At 41.5% G+C, this 8,424-nt stretch overlaps 1 long non-coding RNA gene across 1 annotated transcript in view; it reads right to left on the bottom strand.

Moving 5' to 3' along the window:
- The window catches only part of LOC112550939, a 7,986-nt gene extending 5,667 nt beyond the window's left edge, over positions 1-2,319 (bottom strand). The window contains exon 1 of the long non-coding RNA XR_003095026.1: positions 2,265-2,319. This is a non-coding gene — a long non-coding RNA (uncharacterized LOC112550939). The remainder of the gene's footprint in view (positions 1-2,264) is intronic.
- Between the last annotated feature and the right edge of the window lie 6,105 nt (positions 2,320-8,424).

Genomic DNA, 8,424 nt, shown 5'->3' with positions numbered 1-8,424 from the left:
GTCCAGAGAAGGGCCACTCGTATGGTTAAGGGCCTGCAGACCACACCCTACGAGGAGAGACTAAAGAAACTGGACCTTTTCAGCCTCCGCAAGAGAAGGTTGAGAGGCAACCTTGTGGCTGCCTATAAGTTCATCACGGGGCCACAGAAGGGAATTGGTGAGTATTTACTCACCAAGGCGCCCCCGGGGGTTACAAGAAATAATGGCCACAAGCTAGCAGAGAGCAGATTTAGACTGGACATTAGGAAGAACTTCTTCACAGTTCGAGTGGCCAACGTCTGGAACGGGCTCCCAAGGGAGGTGGTGCTCTCCCCTACCCTGGGGGTCTTCAAGAGCAGGTTAGATAAGCATCTAGATGGGGTCATCTAGACCCAGCATTCTGTCCTGCCTATGCAGGGGGTCGGACTCAATGATCTATTGAGGTCCCTTCTGACCCTAACATCTATAAATCTATTAATCTATTAATAGCACAGGGTGACACAGAAGCCTGGGGCTTTGTAGGAGCCAGGGAATCCCCAGCTCCCACACTTCCACACCCCAAACTATGCTGACCTATACCTCCACATGAAGCATGGGTTAATGCCCAGAGTGGAAGCACAGGACTCCAAGGATTCTCCAGCTCCCACACCTTCCAGAGGTATATCTCTTTACATGGATGACTGGTGCCGCCTTAGTCAGGGGGGCACATGCCCCACCCCCAGCAACCAGTCAGAAACTGGGGGGGGTCCCTCACTGCCGATCTTGCTGACTGGTGTGGGATCCCCTGTGGCCAATCGCAAAGCAGCCAATTACTGTGGCCACTTCCAGAAGTGTCTTTACCCCTCTGCACCCCCCCCACATCACCACTGTCAAGTGGGGAAAGCCCAGTGTGGGAGAAGGGGTGATGTATATATCCCCTAATAAAGTGGATCAGCTGTGGTGGAACATGTCCTACCACTGCTGATCCACTTCCACTTACTTGTCCATTTCTAGCCTCAGAAAAATGTTTTTCAGGATCATAGAATCACAGGAAAGTTTCATTTCCATTGCTTCAAAACACTTTGAAGCAGGCTAAATGGTTTGGCACAGCTTTAATGGTGTCAGTGTTTTCACACTTCGGCAGAGTATTGTGCATTAATTCCAGCCACTGTAGGAAATTTGACAGCATAATGCCCCTTAAATGACTTGAGGCACAGCCACGGAGCAAATCACTGGGCTCCATGCCGCTCCATGTCTCTGCAGGAAGTCCTGCAGGCAGCCTGGATGCAGCCCAGGAAGGCAGGCTTCATCCAAGAAAACTGGCAAGCCTGATTTCCCCCACCAGAGCCTGCCTGCCTGCCTGCCTGAGCTGAGGTGGGGTCTGGAGCTTCCTTCTGTGGCTGCGGTACTCCCCAAGACCACCCGAGCCAGGTGCCTGTGGGCAGGTGCTGTCTAGGTGGGGGACCTCCACTGCCATGGAGGGAAGCACCAGCCCCCCACTCAAAGCCCAGGGACCACTTTGCATGTCAGCAGCTTGCCCTCCCCTCCCCACCGCCAGAGAGGCAGGTAGGGCCCCTGTTTTGTCTACACATGCCCTTATACTGCAGATAGTAACTGATCTTTGGTGAACAAGCCAATTTGTTCATTTCAGTAACTTATTAGTTTAAGTTTTCCAAGAATAATACTTTCCAAGAAGAGGTCTGATGGGTGAGCCATATCTACCCTACATATTGCATTTGTTAGACCCTGGCTGCATGCGGCACCCAATGACAAGGGAGACAATGGTTCAATTGCTCATGGATCCTGTTACTCATTAGCCAGAGCAAGCAAGGAGCAAACAACAGCACACATTGCTCGCAACAGCTTTACTTAGAATGGAGACAGCTTCGGACGAGCTCCCAAAAAACAACAAACTGGGGAGCCGCACTGAACAATAGTTCTTTTCACATTTTATACACTTTGTTGTACACTTTGTGTTAACATTTGTTCCACCTCTGTTCCTTCTCAGGTTCTACCCATTTCTCCTCCCATCCCAAGCTCCACCTCTGTTTACTGTTTATTTTATTAGCATGGAATTGCCTATGTATTTCATTCATTTACATGCCCCTCTGCTAAGAGTAGATGCATAAGGTCATGAATTCGGGTACTCTCGGTCAATCACTGTTTTTTTCTGGTTCTTTGGTGACTTCAGCACCATCTCCAAGGCCTTGCTTCGGCCTTATCTCCTGACGATAGCTGGTGGGCTGCATCTTGTTCTTCTTACACAATGGGCTCTAACACTATGACCTTGTTAGAAAACTGCTTACCTAAGCATTTGCAAGGTTATTTTAATACATCATTCTGCCTCATGACCAGCAGCTCTGCTGAAACACAGAAAAAAGGCCTTTATTCAGTTGCAGATCCAGTGCTCCCCAAAAATTCACATTATTGTTAACCTAACAGCATTGTCTGGAAATGGCCACAGAGGCAAATGGGTTTTTACAGTCATTGTCCTATTCTACTATAATTATGATATTTGAAAATCAGATAATTTATTTAAGGAACCATATTGGGTTAAACATCAGACAATTGACCCTTGCCAAAAAAGAATACAATTTAACTGTAGTAGTAGTTTATATTCAGCTTTAGCTAAAAACAATTCAATAAAATGTATAAATAAAATAATAGCACATATAAATTATACTTTTTGCTAAAATACAATAAGAATATCCATTCTATCAGTTTATACACAGTCGAAACAGGGCAGACTATATGTTGATGTAAAAAAAAAAATTAATCAGTGGACAATAAAACAAGGCAGGGGGATTATATTTTATTTTGGCCCTTATTCACTGTGTAAGTAACGTAAACACAACAAAGCAATATAGGGCAGACTACAAATTGTTAGAGAAGTCAGATTCACTTTCCTTTTAGCCTAATATTTAATATTTCCCATTAATGGAGAGATCAATTTTCCCTTTATTTCTTCAAAGAACAAACAAGGCCACAAAATTAAGTGATCTGTAGAATTCTATCCATAAAAACATATCCTGTCTGAATACGGGGTCCAGTATTAGCTTCCTATGACAACTTCAGATCTCATTAAAGTGAATCTGTTTAGTAGTAATGGCCTCTCATTGTTTGCAGTTTTGCGACGCAGACAGATAGGTTTCTGGGCCAAAGGAGTGCTGTATTAATCTTAAAAAGGGGACTTTTGATAGAGTTTCATGGACAGCATATCTGTCTGCATGTTGGCATCTTTAATTCATAAATGTATGTCTTGTTTTAATATAGGGGAAATATTGGGACTGTGACTCTCAGTACATTTCCCAGGCTATTAGTCTGGAGAAGAATATAGATGTTATTTTGCCACCCAAAACAAGGGTTTATTTGGAAAAGGAGGAGCTGCTAGAATGGACTTTGTAAGTAGGGTGGCCATCATAGAGAACAGTCCAGTTATCCTCTGTCCTCTGTTGATACAAAACTGGATGCCTTTATGTCCTCTATTTTTCTCTTCAGAATTCTTTCTTTCTCTTGAAGAAAAAACAGAGGACATAAAGGCTCCCGGTTTCATATTAATAGAAGACAGAGTAGCAGAAAACTGGATTGGCCTCTACGATGGCCACCCTTTTTGTAGGGTGTCTGGTAAGCGTACAATATCTTTCATTCAGTAGTTTAGATTCATTGAACTAGAATGTTTACACTTATCAGTCCTTCAGAGTAAATGTGGTCCTCCCTCACCAACTCTCATAGAATATGGTAGAGATAAAAAAAATCTTTAAAAGGAATTAGAAATCTTTTTTGTTTTTGAATGAACTGTAGGGTCATCACCCAGTATTCTGGGTAATATCCATACAATAAAATGCACTCTACCTTAGATCTATAGATCTTTAGTGCTGCCATAACTGCTTTTCTACTCCTTTATTGTAAAATGAACAAAACTCCTCCCAAGGCTTGTTTTGCTCTAGTGTTTACATTTTCAATGCGCATATTCCAGCTGTTTTTTCTCTAGGCTAGATTCCAAGATATTTAAAAAAAGACACCCCCTCTAGTTTGTTACAGGAATACATTAATAAAAACCAACCTTATTTTTTCCTTCCATTCCCAAAGTCCAATATTTTTGATTTTGCTGTGATAATTTCCAAGAAACTTGAGATGCGATACTTATGAAAAGCACCTAATAACCTTTAGAGGCTTTATGGGATTGTGCCATGCTTTAAGATTAAGTATTAATTAAGACACGAATATGGTAATTCAATAGCAGGGTGTGTGGAATTAATTCTCTGTTAGCACCTGTTTTAGATCATTCAATCAAGAATAAATTAGAAAGTAGCAGAGCAAGCAAAAATCTTTCTTGTACGTCTGTCTCAGTATGGAAACTATTGGACAGGGCACCGCCAATCCTATAATGCATCCTAAATAGTGTATTTGAATAGTAATTAACAATTAATTGTGAGAGAGCCTCATTCATCAATGCTATTGCCAGGTTATCTGTCTAGAGTCAAATGCTTCCTTTAAACCTATGAAGGCTAAATCCATATAATTTTGGCTTTTTATATATTTAAATGCTAAATATTGCAAGAATAGCCTTTTATAAAATTAGCCTGCTCTTCTCTCAAAAAACAAGATCCATGTATCTTCAGAAATATATAAAATTGGGAATTCACAATTTAACTGAACTGACCGATCTTACAAATAGAATTTCTTTTAAAGAGTTTATGTGCAATGCTGAAGTCTGATATGTTAAATGGTAATGTCGTCTTTAAAAAAAAAAGAAAAAAGAAAAGATTTATCTCTCTCTCAGGTAAAATAATACAAAACAGTTATTTTCAAAGTTACTGTAAAGTCTGTATGATACTGGTGTTTCAGATCCTTTAGTGTTCCCAGTATACCAGTTTCTTGCTTTGAGCTCTATCATTCCCTCATCTATAGCTTGCTTGTTTTTATTTTGCTTCTATTGTGAGTCAGTGCTCTTATTGATAATTGCAGCTTATTTCTACAGATGGGCAAATAAATTGATGGTTTTAATTTTCAAAAACTTGTTGGCTTTTTCTTTGAGCTTTCCCAAACTGATATTTAAAGCGTGTCCACACTGTTCGGTTCTGGGTTGAGTTTGTCATCAATGTTATTTCAATGGGGCTGGGTTCCTCACGCCACCAAATCAGTCAAATACACACACACACACACACACACACACACACACACACACACACACACACAGATTAATGTGACATGCCTGACCTGGCTGGGTTGATCAGCATGGACAGGCTGACACCCTCACATGCCAAGAATCAGTTCATCAGAGCAACAATAAACTGCAGTCAGACACAAGCACACAGGTAAACAGAATACCTCTGAATCCAGCTGGGTGTCCAGCTAACACCCTCATGTGCCAGCATTCAGTTCATTAGGGCATGTCTGAGTCAAACTGGGTCAATCAGCCTGTACAAGCTGATCCCCTTATGTGTTTTAAACTCAGCACGTCCCAATCTTTAGCCTCTTGATGAGCAGACCCCACAGTATTTTTGGGCTTCACAGGGATCTTTAGCTTAGATAAAAGAAGCGTTGCTGCAGAGCAAGCGAGGAAGAAGTAGAGAAGGAAAAATGTACCCAGTTACTACCAGTTTGACTATTAAAGTTATTTATTGCTAAGTATATGAAATATATAATGGTACTGATAGTAATAGACATGCAAAGGAAAAACAAACACAAACAATGACAATACTACCCTGGTTTCACTAAGTATTTGGGAAAACTTAACTCAAGCTTAACTAATACAGTTCAGGTTCAGAAATTTAAGCCTAGAGAGAAAAAAGAGAGAAAGAGTACTGAGATATCACCAGTCCAAGGCATTCAGGTTATTTTCTGACAAGTCTTAACACAATCCTTGAAGGGAGACGATCTGTTTCGTCCAGTGTCCCGAGAACAACAGTGGGTGGTGTCAGCACACACACTGCTGCTTTTATTTACAGATTTTTGTACCCTCAGTTCAGTTTCTTCAATGCATTGTCTTTTCTATTGACAAGGGGTTATCTGGTTTGGAACATCTCAAGAAACTGATTGATAATCAGGAAACACATAAGGTTAGGGAGTAACCAGACACTTGAGAGCCAGCTTGAAATTCCTATGGATAGCAGATACACTGATAGGATATCTCATGATTTCTTCAGAAACAATAGATAGCTTGCAGCATCAGGGTTTTGGATTTTTACTTGTGAACAAGCCTCAGTTTAGCATGAACAAGCCTCAGCTTAGCATGACTTTTCCAGATCTTACTATGGTCTTTTAACAGACTTAAGGCAATTATTGGAGTGTTCATAACCTTTTGTGGAGAGGACTTCCACCAGTCATCTCAGGAAAAGTATGACAACACTTGTGGTCAGGGTTCCAATGAGCTGGATACTGTGATGAACCCCTTTTCCATTGTTCAGATGTTGCCCATACTCCCTCTGACTTGGTCTCTTTGCATCAGCATTCCCTAACCCGGCAACTGAGTTTTAGTCAATTAAGTTTAAATAGGACTCCCATAGTGGGACCAGGGAATGTACGGCCTGAGATGCCTATTAAACTTAGACGGGGGGGGGAGTCATTTGTAAATCCAGATTACAACTGGTCTGATAACTGGTCTGATAAGTGCTGTAAATGGGGGTTGATTAGCTTTTGGAGCACAGATTCCCTATCATGCAGTGCTCTCCTGCTTCTCTGATCTCAGAATTCACTGCAGTTTCTACTTCAGGCTTTCTGTTCTCCATCTTTCATGTAAATGAATGGTCATCTGGTTCCATCTCGGATGCAAATGAGACTTAGGGCAGTTGTTTCACTCTTGTCACCCTTGTCTGGAGGGTCTTAGGTAAGTCTCTCACTGAATCTTAACCAGTTTCATTGGGCGGGGGGGGGGGGCTTGATTTGTACCCGGGTTTGGGGGGGGGGGGGGGGGGGATACTTTGTGAGTCAGACAAGCTGCATCCTGTGCCAGGGTTCCCCAAGAACACAGAGCTGAGAGGTAAGATCAAGCACAGTCTATATAACACAAACCCTCAATTTGAGCTCTAGTGTCACTTTTGCTTAAACTTGGAAGACTTGCCAAAGTTCAGGATCTGCATTTGAGGCTGCAGCAACTTTCATTCTAGTCCTCACCTACATATGGTGAGTTCAAAATGGATCTATGCAATTCAGAGAGTGCTGAAAGTCTACCATCACTAATCATATCATTCCTCTTCCAGCCTCTGTTTCTTGCTCCTCCTGATTTCTGGGAAGCTGGACTGAATTATTTAACTCCCTAATTCCGAGTTCATTCTTATTTCCTCAAGGTTCACTGAAGGGCATTAAGTAACCACCACAGAAGTCATGACTTCCTAAAGTACTGCTAGCTGAACCAATCAGCACAGCGATATTCTTGTGAAAGGAATATATGGGACCAGGATTTCAGCTGCCACTCTAAGGACATCCATATCTACAATGACATTTCACAGAAACTACCAACACTGGATATAGCTGTACTAGAGTGTGGTGCAGAGAGCACACTAAGTGCATGAAGGCAAAATAACCTCCAGCCAAGGATGGCAAGAAAAAACTCAGGAATGATTCAACAGCATTGCTCTGCTATGAAAAGGTTGGTGGCATTTGCTACCCATCAACACAGTCTGAACCATAAACACTGCTAGGAGTGTCTCCTAGCTGGAGACATAAAAGTCTGTTTCTACCATTTCAAAAATAGAAGTGAATGACATCTTTGTAATCCTCCTTCAGGGAAGTTACTGTCTCTTCCCTTGAGGCAACAGTGTGTCATGGGGAGGGGAAGCCACATTTTCTTCTCCCACTTTTACTATCCATATGTATTTGAAGCATAATTCAAGAAGTAAGCTTGCTATCAGTGCTAGCCCAATCAACATGAAGAATTACACCAAATCATGGTTCTGCAGAACAAGTGGTATCAGAAAGAGCATGAACAAGAGTGGGAGTAACAGTGGAAGGACCAGAAGTGGGAGGATTGTGAATGGGATGATAAAATCTGGGCTGATGGCATATGGGTGTGCCTCTTCTGGGAAAGGGAGAGAGATTCAGCAATCCTATAGCACCTTTCAGCTATGCTGAATAGATGTGAGTAGAGGCGGCAGAGCCATTTTTTATCCTGAACTATAATTTGGACCATTAATATTAGAATTTTTTACCATGTAGTTACCTGATTGTACTTGCTTTAGTGGCAGCTACAGTAGATCAATAGACCATAGACCCTTAAAATACACAGGAAAGATAATGTGATATAATTTAAAACAGAAGTCAAAATAAAAAGAACTCAACTGTGATGTAACAAAGGAGAGGAAAGATAATAAAATAACCAGCATTCATGCTAGTTCACAAATCTTTGGAAAAGGACCCCTTAAAGGAGGTATGCTGGGCTGAGTTTCTTTTCTCAGTGGTACTATGCTGGGAGGCATTATTTATAAGGCATTATAATAATCCCCATTTCATTTTACACACACACAT

Source organism: Alligator sinensis, unplaced genomic scaffold (genome assembly GCF_000455745.1).
Source record: "Alligator sinensis unplaced genomic scaffold, ASM45574v1 scaffold620_1, whole genome shotgun sequence".
In the NCBI taxonomy this organism is placed as follows: domain Eukaryota; kingdom Metazoa; phylum Chordata; order Crocodylia; family Alligatoridae; genus Alligator; species Alligator sinensis.
Note: the sequence above shows the minus strand (reverse complement) of the source record. Positions and strands in the feature narration are given on the sequence as shown.